Raw genomic sequence first — 12,671 nt, 5'->3', positions numbered from 1 at the left:
TTTCTTTTTCTGTTTTTTTTTAACAAATGTTGGGGCTAGTGCATAGTTTAGCATCTGTTTTGAATACAAGGCATGTATTTGCCTCTAAGGGCTCTGCACACCACTGTTGGTAGTCATTTGAGATGCTGCTTGGTTTCAGGATGCGCTGCCATCTCTCCTCTGTTGTTTAAAAACACAAGTATGCAGGGGGGGGGAGGGGAGGGGGGCGGAGTGGCTGGCTCAGATGTAGATTTGGATCCATGATGAGGATTATTTGAGGTGCTCATGCTTGAAATTGTTCCATTTCAGGCACTTGTATTGACCTGAGGAAGCAAGCAAGGACCCATGAAACATATTGGCCTTGATTCACAAAGCCGTGCTAACTCATAGTAAACATGAGCAAATATTTGTTATAGCGCGTTTAAAGTTTTATGCGCTGTAAAGCACGCTTGAGGTATAGCGCAACCGTGCTATGAGTTAGCACGGCTTTGTGAATTAAGGCCGTTGTCTTTATCAAGGGCGCCTCCACCAGTGTTTTTCCCCATTTAGATTATACCCTTCAAGATTTTAATAGTCACAAGGGCCTTTTTTGAGCCTCTAAACTATACAAGGAGAGCGACCAACCAGCATCTGCAGCAACAGACCTGGGATCCCGAGCGGGGACGGTTTAATTTTCCCCAGGCTCTGACGGTGGTTGCAGGTTCTGAAACCCACCTTTGTGACAATATACACATACACATCTCATACTGTATACATCTCATATACCAACCTATTCAGCGACACCGCACCATTGGGCTCCTGGGTTCTCTCATCTTACAGATACTTGCAGGTTACGGGTAACCATCAAGTATTGAAAATCCTAGTTTGAGGACATACAGTAGATTACATTGTCTACACCTATGATTCCCTCCAAGTCTGTCATTGTTCTGCCAATAGTGTCTAAATGGCCAGACTACCCTATTGTGGGCCAAGTGGCTGGACAACTACTGCTGTTCAAAAGTTTACCATCTGACAGGAACAGTTCCAGATCTAGAAAATGCATGCTTTGATCCTGCAGACCAGAGGTAAATTGCATGTTCACTGAATACTGATTAAAATAGGTCTTAAAAACATATAACGGTTCAGACCAGAATACAAAACCATGGTCCACATACCTGGACCACCTCCTGAAAAGCACTGTACATCTGGTAGGTATGATCCTCCTCCCAAACTGCCAGGAACAAATTTGCATTAGTGCAAGCAACAGAAGTGCCCATTGCCATTCCAGAGATCTGGTGATACCATTGTGTATGAAATATGAAGGTATTATGCAGGAGTATAAAATTGACACAGTCACAGTAGTCAATATATTCCTTGCTTTTACTGCAGCATACGGTTGTACAGAATGACAACATCAATAGCTGCCAGTCTGTCCCCAGGCATTCAGTCCACCAAACATTGCAAAATCTTCTTCAACGTGTCCTTCAAGTAGGATGGTACCATCTCCAGAAGGATGCACAGGAGGTGGTCCAGATACCATGACAAACGCTCACTTAGGGATCCACAACCTGAGTCTATGAGGCATTCTGATGGACTGATTAGGGACTTGTGCGCTTTGGGGAAGAAATACTAGACTGGTATATCAGGATACTATGGGAGGAGAACCTCATCCTGCCTTCAGGAAATGAAGCCTACCTATACTCCATGTCTCAGATGCAAGCATAGAGAACTATTGTAAGTCACTGTGGGTTTCCTTAAAAGAGGCTCATAAACTGTGCGGTCCTGCAACTGTCATATGGCTATTTGTTGGTAAAATGATACTTACATCACTATGACATTGATTATGCCCGTGTTGTGTACAAGTTTACTCATTAAATCAGTTTGGACTTCAACCAGAATTAAGATTTGAAAGTTGGATGGGAGGTGGTCATAGATAAGGGTCCAGACCTCTGTATTGACTGGCTGTTGAAAGAGATCAATACTCGTACCCGGTTTGGTAGGGAAGGTATATGTAGATCTCTTTGTTGTTTGTAGCAATAAAGAAGTCTTCCTCACAAGTTGGTTCCCTCTCTTGACTCCTTTATTTTGCAAGACACATTTACGATTGAAAGAGGAGCATGTCTGGCTATAAGACTTTGTTACAAGGGACTTTTTACTGCATACTCTAGGGTGCCGATCTCAGATATCCCACTCCACATGCACTAAGTGTATATAACCACACAATTTACCCACAATTTTTGTCACTCACCTGTATAAAACCCAATCCTGCGGGTGACGCTGCAGGGCTCCAGTACTGTACAGACACGTCACTAGGCAACAGCCAAGCGATGCGTTCTGTGTCTATGAAAAAGATGGTGTGAAGAAGGTGCTGCGAGCAACAGAGCGGCTTCTGCAGGTGGATGGGGAGGTGGTAAATGGACTACTTCACCAATTATTGCCTCTTCAAGACCAGTGCTATGAACCTTGCACGGTGTCTATTTAACCATCATTAACTTTTCTTTTTCTTATGACAGCAAAATGGACTTCATAACATAAATAAATAAATAATATAATTGTATTTTTCTGGGTTTAGAAAGGGAAAAAGGAGTAAAAATTTAAAAGACCATTATATATCAAATTCTTCATTATGTTATGTTCTTCCCTTAATAGAATTTTCAGCTACCGTATATACACGCATATAAGCCGACCCCCCAACTTTAACCTGAAAAAACAGGGAAAAATGATTGACCCCCATATAAGCTGGGAGTCCCCCCAGTGTGTCCCAGTATAGCTAGTATAGTGCCCAGTATGGGTAGGTAGTGCCTCAGTATAGCTAGTATAGTGCCCAGTTTAGCTAGTATAGTGCCCAGTATAGCTAGTAAAGTGCCCAGTATAGCTAGTATAGTGCCCAGTATAGCCAGTATAGTGCCCAGTATAGGTAGGTAGTGTCCAGTATAGCTAGTATAGTGCCCAGTATAGCTAGTAAAGTGCCCAGTATTGGTAGGTAATGCCCCAGTATAGCTAGTAAAGTGCCCAGTATAGCTATTATAGTGCCCAGTATAGCTAGTAAAGTGCCCAGTATTGGTAGGTAGATCCCCAGTATAGCTAGTATAGTGCCCAGTATAGCTAGTATAGTGCCCAGTATTGGTAGATAGTGCTCCAGTATAGCTAGTATAGTTCCCAGTATAGCTAGTATAGTGCCCAGTAAAGCTAGTATAGTGCCCCAGTATAGCTAGTATAGTGCCCAGTATAGCTAGTATAGTGCCCAGTATAGCTAGTAACGTGCCCAGTATTGGTAGGTAGTGCTCCAGTATAGCTAGTATAGTTCCCAGTATAGCTAGTATAGTGCCCAGTATAGGTAGGTAGTGGCCAGTATAGTGCCCAGTATAGGTAGGTAGTGGCCAGTATAGTGCCCAGTATAGGTAGGTAGTGGCCAGTATAGCGCTCCCCCTGCGGGCCGCTGCTATTACCTGCTTAGGCAGCGGCTTCCTAATCCGGGTTCCCCTCTCATGTTGCGTATAAGTGATCACAGCAGCGCGCCCGGCGCTGCTGCTGTGACGATGCAGGGGGCAGGAAAGAGCGGTTCCCCTGGTAACGGCGATACACATCGGCGCTACAGGGAGCCGCGCTCTTTCCTGCCCCCTGCATCGCCACAGCAGCAGCGCCGGGCGCGCTGCTGTGATCACCTATATGCAACATGAGAGGGGAACCCAGATTAGGAAGCAGCTGCTGCCTAAAGCAGGTAATAGCAGTGGTGGCCGAGGGAGAGAGCAGGTAGCGGGGGGGGGCGCGGACCTCCGACCACCAGGAAAGACTCGCATACAAGCCGACCCCCCCAACTTTTGACCAGCTTTTTGGGGGTCAAAAATTCGGCTTGTATGCGACTAAATACGGTATATAGATTTAAATGTATACAATCACAGTAATCACTGGGCAGATCAAATCTCTGATGAGCTTTAATTGTTCAATCACTGCTCAGCTTGCATTGCCCCGCTTATCAGGCTTTCACTAACACAGAGACCCCGACATCGGACAATAAAAGCAGGCATGCAACATGCACCAGATTTTACTGCATGACAGCTCCCAGCTGCCATTCTGACCAAAGAGAGCAGAAAGCATGACAGCTGGGAGCAGAGGTGGCCTTAGAGTACGCGGGGCCTGGGGTGAGTGTCATATGTGGGGCCTAGAGACATATGCTGTGGACACACACACACGCTGTGGAAACACGCACACACTGTGGAATCACACACTCTGTATAGGTTCGATAGGTAAGTGCCTGCAGTATAGTTTAGATAAGTAGGTGCCCCCAGTATAGGTTAGATAGGTAGGTGCCCCGCAGTATAGATTAGATAGGTGCCTGCAGTATAGATTAGATAGGTGCTTGCAGTACATATTAGATAGGTAGGTGCCCCGCAGTATAGATTATAGGTGCCCAGCAGTATAGATTAGATAGGTGCCTGCAGTATAGATAAGATAGGTAGGTGCCCCGCAGTATTGATTAAATAGATAGGTAGGTACCTTGCAGTATAGATTATAGGTGCCTGCAGTATAGATTAGATAGGTAGGTGCCCCGCAGTATAGATTAGATTGGTGCCTGCAGTATAGATTAGATAGGTTCCAGCCTTCAGTATAGATTAGATAGGTGCCTGCAGTATAGATTAGATAGGTGCCGGCAGTATAGATTACATAGGTAGATGCCCCGTAGTATAGATTAGATAGGTAGGTGCCCCGCAGTATAGATTAGATAGTTGCCTGCAGTATAGATTAGATAGGTAGGTGCCCCGCAGTATAGATTAGATAGGTGCCTGCAGTATAGATTAGATAGGTGCTTGCAGTATAGATTAGATAGGTAGGTGCCCCGCAGTATAGATTAGATAGGTGCCTGCAGTATAGATAAGATAGGTAGGTGCCCCGCACTATTGATTAAATAGATCGGTAGGTACCCCGCAGTATAGATTATAGGTGCCTGCAGTATAGATTAGATAGGTGCCTGCAGTATAGATTAGATAGGTGCCTGCAGTATAGATTAGATAGGTGCCTGCAGTATAGATTAGATAGGTAGGTGCCCCGCAGTATAGATTAGATAGGTGCCTGCAGTGTAGATTAGATAGGTGCCTGCAGTATAGATTAGATAGGAAGGTGGCTGCAGTATAGATTAGATAGGTAGGTGCCCCGCAGTATAGATTAGATAGGTGCCTGCAGTATAGATTAGATAGGTAGGTGGGCCGCAGTATAGATTAGATAGGTGCCAGCCTGAAGTACATGTTAGATGGGAAGGTGGCTGCAGTGGTGGGGAGAGCGGGCATAGTTGTTAAAAACTCACGTTTCTTCCTCCGATGCTCACAGCTTCCATCTCTTACCTGTCCCGGCATCTGTGTATTGGTAACAGCGCCCCCTGGGATGACGTGACCGCATGTCACCACAGGGGGTGCTGTTACCAATACACAGATGCCGGGACAGGAAAGAGAATGAAGCTGTGAGCATCGGAAGAAGAAACGTGAGTTTGTAACTACTTTGCCCGCTCTACCCACCGCTGCAGAGAGTGCGGGGCCTCTTCAGGCGCGGAGCCTGGGGCGATTGCCCCACTTGCCACCCCCAAAGGCCGGCTCTGCTGGGAGCGGTCAATCTGCATAAATGGGTTAAGTGACAATGGCAATACTCAGGGGCACCTGTAGACATACAGTACTAAGAGTAGATTCTCATCTGAAATGGCCCCAATCAGTTTGGCATGTGCACGAGGCTTAGAGTCATGGCCGTTTCTAGAATCTTTGCCGCCTGAAGCCGATTTGTGAGGATGCAACCCTCCCACCCACCCCCCCCCCCCTTTTTCCTTGACATTTCTCACTTTCTCAGCAAATTAGTGATGGGATCACCAGCCACGTGTGAAGTTATGCTTCCTCTCTGTCTACAGCAACGCTTTATGTGACCAGCACGTAACAGGTTACATGAGGCAGTGCTGTAGCGATGGATACAGGATTGTGGACAAGCTGATGGAGATCCCATCGCTGGAACACTGTGAGCAGATGAGTGAACTGGCTCCGTGCATCTATGGAGGGGGAATTGGAAACAGGGAGTGCAAGGAGAGGGACATTTGAAGAGAGGAGCTGCCTCTTACTGCACTCTAATTGTTGCTGCCCTGAAGCACATGATTCACGTTGCTTCATGGAAGAACCACCCCTGTTTAAAGTGCAGGATCTGTCCTTTACTTGCTATGTTCATATTAGATATGTACAATCAATGCCATAATTTATTTCTGTGAATTTTTTTTTCTTCCAGTGGATACATGCTTACTTCATTCAGTATTGAAATGTGTATATCAAACTTGTACTTGAACTTTTTTAAAGACCTGAATTTAACACTAATATGAGCTACAATAATCATTTTAAAACTCCCTTCCTGGTTTCTGGGCTTATAGATAAATACTGAGATGATTAATATGTAATAATATTGAGCACGCCACTTACACATGATGCCCTGAATTCCTGAAAATGCTATTTCAGGCAGAAATAGATTTTTGTTGTCTGTTGTGCCTAACCTCTCCAGGACATGATTGTGTAACGCAAAATACAGTTACTATGGCCATTTATATCTGTACAGAGCACATGACCTAAGGAAGGCTTTAAGGCTTCTGTAGAAGTTCACATACTCTGATAAGAAAATAGCAAAGGGTAAAGGTTGTGTTTATGGTTTTCTGTTTGATTGCTTTGCTAACTAACAAATTCAACATAAGGCTGGATTATCGCTTTGCAAAGTACACTACACGAATATCAGCCTTGGTTACTATTATTTTTTTTTTATATATTTTTCGACTTGTTTTATGAACAAGCTTTGTAAAGGTTCTATGTTTTATTGTCAAGTATTATGGCTTCTCCATTCATCCCTTAAGCTACGGTGTCCTTCCTTAACTCCAGTGGCGTATCTAGAGGGATGCAGGTATGGCTCATGCCATAGGTGCCACAGCACCATGAGCCCCCTTGTGCCTCCCTGTCATTCAGACCTCAGATCAGATTAAATCTTGCTATCTGGGGAACATGGCTACTTAATCTGTGTATATAGAGTGCACTGACTTGGCTACTGTATTTAATCATGTTATCTAGACGCATGTGGATATTTAATTTGTTTATCTTGATTCACTTATCTGGAGGTGTGTGACTACTTCATTATTTTATCTAGATGCTTGTGACTGCTTAATATTTTTATTGGAAGGCATGTGACTACTTGATAAATTAGCTGGAGGCATGGGAGTATTTGATTCTTTTATCTGGAACCATGTGGCTCTTTATTTAATTGTGAGGCACGTGGCTACTTAACTCTAATATCTAGGGAACCATGACTTCTCAATTGATGTTCTGATGACATATTAAACTCTGGTATTAGGGTAACCCAGCTGCTTCTGGAATCTAGGGACAACACATGTGTCTTATAACAGTAGTGCGGCCTGCAGATAAAAGTAAAACAGCCTCTCCGGCAGTATTGAATCGTGGTCTCCCATTGCTTGCTGGACTGAGATGTTCCAACTTGCCTGAACACCCTTTCAACCAATAAACAGGAAGGGTGGCAAAAGGAGTGGGCCAAAATGAATTGATCTTTTGGTGCCCTTTATGGTCTTAGAGTGTACCTTTAAGGGCGCTCCTCCCTCACTGTCTCCCTGGGTGGCTCCGGTCCTCAGTAATTCAGCCCGAAAGCCTGGCCGAATCGCGGTTCATCGCACATGTGCGGCCCAGCCAGGCGCGCTCCCTCGCATGTGCAGCCCGGCCAGGGGCGCTTCCCCTGTCTCACTCCTGTGGCTGGGAGTGTTCTGCGCTTTTGCAGTGGTACTGCTCAGTCGTAGAAAGCTCCCAGGGACGGGAGCGCTTCTGGATAGCGCGCCTGGCCAGGCCGTGCATGAGTGATGAAGCGTCTCATCTCAGGTTCCCTTTAACCTGTATTTGGTGCTCAAACTAATTAGCTGTAATGGTGAGTGGAAAGGTTAGTGTCAGTGTTAGCTATATTATCCAGATATGCCCCTGCTTACTTCAGTCTGAATTTTGAAAACTGTGATGCCATATGCTAAATTATGAGTGATATTTGAAAACTTTGCAAAACCTGGCATATTCTCAATATTTCTGCATACCAATGACCTCCAAACTAAACAATCAGAACACAGTTAAACAAAATGAGTCCAGAATGTTATGCTTGTTTATTTATTTGAGGAGAGTGATCCAAAGTTACACATTTATGTGAGGTAAACTACTGAGAGCAAAGGTTAGTATTCTTTTGCCTCATAGAAATATGTAACTTTGGATCAGTTTCCTCAATAAGGGCTGGTGCACACCAAAACCCGCTAGCAGATCCGCAAAATGCTAGCAGATTTTTAAACGCTTTTTTTTATTTTTATGAGGCGTTTTGCTAGCGTTTTGCGGATTGCTGCTGCGGTTTTCAGTATAGTAGATTTCATATATTGTTACAGTAAAGCTGTTACTGAACAGCTTCTGTAACAAAAACGCCTGCAAAACCGCTCTGAAGTGCTGTTTTTCAGAGCGGTTTGCGTTTTTCCTATACTTAACATTGAGGCAGAAACGCACCCGCAATCCAAAAAATGCCTCACCCAGGCATTTTTCGTTTCTGCAAAACGCCCCCCGCTCTGGTGTGCACCACCCCATTGAGATACATTGACCAAGCAGATCCGCAGCCGCAAGCGGATCTGAAAACGCCCAAAAAGCCGCTCGGTGTGCACCAGCCCTAAATGGATAAACAAACATTATGCTTATTTATGCAGAGATACTGAAAATTAGAAAGGTTTCACAAGCTTACATGAACCATTGTAATTTTCACTTCAGCATACTGTTCACCTTTCACTCAGGCTTTATGGCATAGATAGTGGCATAGCTAATGCTGGATACACACAGTGAATTCCCGCACTCGAGTGGCCGCTCGATTCCGTCAATTCGCGGCCACTCGATTATTTCCAACATGTCCGATTCGCGTTTCGATGGATCGTTAGGTCGATTTGGCATACTTTACATGAGAATCGACCTAACAATCATCGAAATGTGCTCGGAAATGCTCGGAAATAAATCGAGCGGCGGGGCATCGAGTGCAGGAATCCAGCACTATGGGCCCCGATTCAAGTTTTACAATGGGGCCCCTCAAATAATCTTTACATAACAATTGATATGGCGCACCAAAATCTTCTAAGGACAACCACAGTGCCAGAGGTGCAAGAAGGGGATGGGGAACAGCTTGTTAATGATTATTACTATTGAAAGCATCTATAGAAGTGATTATTATGAGTACTGGGCCAATAGAGAGCTAATACTGCAGTTGAGGTAAAGCACCTCTGGGCCCCTCTGGCCCAAGGGCCCTGATGCAGTCGCAATCTCTGCACCCCCTATTGCTATGCCCCTGGGCATAGAAGAAATTGGCTATATAGGCAGAAAAGTAGAAATTATTCTGTCTGTTAAAATCTGCTACCTTCTCACCTTGCCTAACTTTCACAGTGTGAGCAGCCATGACAGGAAGGAAAGGAGGTCATGTATGATATGGACAACTTAAAGGGAACCTGTGGTGAGAAGAATATGGAGGTTGACATATTCACTTAATTTTAAACACCAGTTTCCTGGATGCCCTAACAAGATTATCTGCATGCTTGTTTCAGGTGTGCGACTCAGGCACTACTGATAAGCATGACTGCCAGGCAACTAGTATTGTTTAAAAGGAAATAAATCAGCCTCCATATACTTCTCACTTCAGGTTCCCTTTAACAATATCCTAGGTTGTCACTGCAGTGAAGTGATATTGTTTCTCTTGGTGGAGTGACATTGGATAAAAAGCTGGGAGGTTTAATGCCACTACCATGAAAGGGTAAGTTACATGCGGGTTGCTTTACAAAAGTTCAACAATTCTCTGCACACCTTTCGTAGAATAAAATCATAAATCCTTTTTATTTGGTCATCATAGAAAAAATAGCAAAATAGGGCAGCATGCAAGCTGACGCTTTTCTGACCCTACCGGGTCCTTAGGGCCTGTACACACTGCTGCGCTTGCGTTGCGTTTTTAAAAACGCATGCGTTTTTAAAAACGCATGCGTTTTTAAAAACGCAAGGTCTTTTGAAAAAGAATGAAAATCGTGATGACTTGTACACACTGGTGCGATGCGTTTTTAAAAAAAACGCAAACGCAGTGCCTGCTGCGCTTTTTTAAGCGCAGCGCATGAAAAACGCATTAAAAACTGCGTTTTCCAGAAGTCAGTATCCCAGAAGACTCTGCAATCTCCTGATTCCTGTTGAAATGTAAACTAGAAAAAAAACAAAGGATTCTTTAGCCAATCAGCAATTACAAGAAAAACGCAAACGCACAAAAAACGCATGCAAAAGCGCATGCGTTTTTAAAACTACAGGCACTTTAAAAACGCATGCGCTTGCGTTTTTGCCTGCGTTTTTCAGTGTGTACAGGCCCTTATTTAGTCATAGCAATTTTGACAAGCTCTAGTATGTCTTAAATACCCGCAGAAAACACCCCCTGTCCACCACACCTACACAGGTGATGTAACAGTCTTACAGAGAAATGACCCATGGTGGAAGGAGAGTGGACTCCAGTGTATTGCACAAACAAACATAAAATCACATTAAAATACAACAAAGGAAGCGAAGGATAAAGAAGGCATGTTAGCTCCTAACCTATGCCTGTTAGGCATGGATGTTATACAACAAAACAAGGCAACCCCAAAGCACCATAAGAAGTACCAGAGAGACCCTTCCTAAAGCCTCCCATTAAATCCGCATGTGGAATTCAGACAAAAAGATTAACATCCCATCTGTGGTTCAATCCCCTGGGCTCCTTAGTACCCAAGTTAAAGATCCACCATACTTCATGTTCTAGTAATTTCTTTTCTAGGTCCCCACCCCTGCTGTCCAAGTAAACCCTCTCCAAACCCTGGAAAAAAAATGACTTAGATCTCCATCATGGCAGGAACGGAAGTGCTTAGCAACATTGGAAGGATTCAAGCAGTTAACATTAGCATCACCACAATAATGTTCCGCAATTCTAGCCCTTAAGGGTCTCGTGGTGCAACCAAAACTTACAAAAGGTCATTAGTGTTCTAAGTTGCATCTTAACTCAAAATGTTACCACTTGTCTCACGGTTCTTGGCCACCATGCTGTAGGTCTGTTTCACAGTGTTGCCAATCTTCTTATAGCCTAGGCCTGAGGTTCTCAACGTATGGTACGTGTATACCAGGAGGTACTTCTGATGGTTCCAGGGGGGCTTGATATACTTAACCAAGAAAAACAAATGTAGAGTTTTAGAAAATGATAAATCGTATTGTTTTGGCTAATTAAAAGCAATAGTGAATGCTTGGAAATTGTTTAAAACCAATGATCATGTACTGCACTACCAAGGGGTACTTCGTGAATACAGGGTTTTAAAAGTGGTACATACCAATAAAATGTTGAGAAACACTGGCCTATGCCACCTTTATGTGGAGCAACAATTCTTTTTTTAAGATCTTCAGAGAGTTCTCTGCCATGAGTTGTCATGTTGAACTTCCAGGAACACACTTGTTCCTCATTCACACCTGAGACCTTGTAACACTAACATGTAACACAACCTCAGGGAGGAAAAATGTCTAATTGGGCAGAATGTTGACATTCTTAAAGGGAACCAGAGATAAACGTTTCACACAAAATAAACATATCAGTTGATAGCTTGTAAAGAATAAATGCTCTACCTGATAATTTTGCCGCTCTGGTGTGCCTTTTTTAGTGTTTTTTATCCATTATTGCTCCAGGAAAAATCAAATATGGCCGCCGGCTCATATCCCTTCTCCTTCCGGGTTATATGAGTTGTTCTGGATGTGCTGTCTAGGCTATATGAGACTATGCTGCTATCTAGGCTAAATGCAGCCTTTCATCTATGTGCTTTCATTTTGGTATGATCTGCCTGTAGAAAGTGTCACTGATAATAACTGCAGTTTCATTCCTATGAGAATCTAGTGCACACAGAGCACACAGGGATCATATTACAGCCACAGAGCTTCTCTCTCAGGAGCAGCAGCCCCTCCCAGTCATCACAGCTCTCAGTATGCAAAGCAGAAGATCTAAGCCAGGAGGGGGAAGGCTTGGGCTTGAAAGGACTCCACAGAAGAGTGACTCAGCTATAATGATTCCAGGTAAAACCTCGACTGAATAGTCGATGGATTCTTATCACAGTTGCTAATAGACTAATTAAGCAGATAACAATGAAACTAAAAGCAGGGTAGGTGTTTACTGTCATGTTCCCACTGATAAATGTAATAAAATACATGAGGGTGCTTCATCTCTGGTTCTCTTTAACTTAGGGGTCTATTTACTTTGTTGCGAGCGGTTTAGACATAAATGTGATGAGTCATTGTGATGGGACAGCAAATTTACCATCATACAAGCTGTACACTGACTACTTTACATAACTTCAGTGTTGACCCATGAAAAGATATGATAAAATATTTACAAAAATGCAAGAAGTGTATTTACTTTCCCTATTACAGCAAAGTCCCCTGTATACGGCACAGGTGGGGATTGCCTGATGCCAAATGCGTGGGCAGAAAAAGCACAAACCTTCTCCCTCCCGTGCAGCAGAAAATACTTAAGGCCCGTTCTCACCTGAGCGGGAATCGCGCGATTCCCTCTCAAGGCAAACCGGTAGTGGTTTTGTAAAAACGGTTGGCTTTGTAAAAACGGTTTTGTAAAAACCGCTACAACATGTAACACATGGCAGT

General features: G+C 43.9%; 1 protein-coding gene across 1 annotated transcript in view; it reads right to left on the bottom strand.

Moving 5' to 3' along the window:
* IRF2 (interferon regulatory factor 2) overlaps positions 1-11,056 on the bottom strand; it is a 151,532-nt gene extending 140,476 nt beyond the window's left edge. Inside the window, exon 1 of the mRNA XM_068268891.1 lies at positions 11,035-11,056. The gene's annotated coding sequence lies outside the window, so the exon portion shown is untranslated. The remainder of the gene's footprint in view (positions 1-11,034) is intronic.
* Between the last annotated feature and the right edge of the window lie 1,615 nt (positions 11,057-12,671).

This window comes from Hyperolius riggenbachi, chromosome 1, assembly GCF_040937935.1.
Source record: "Hyperolius riggenbachi isolate aHypRig1 chromosome 1, aHypRig1.pri, whole genome shotgun sequence".
NCBI lineage: Eukaryota > Metazoa > Chordata > Amphibia > Anura > Hyperoliidae > Hyperolius > Hyperolius riggenbachi.
The sequence above is the reverse complement of the archived record's forward strand: the minus strand, read 5'-3'. Positions and strand labels throughout refer to the sequence as shown.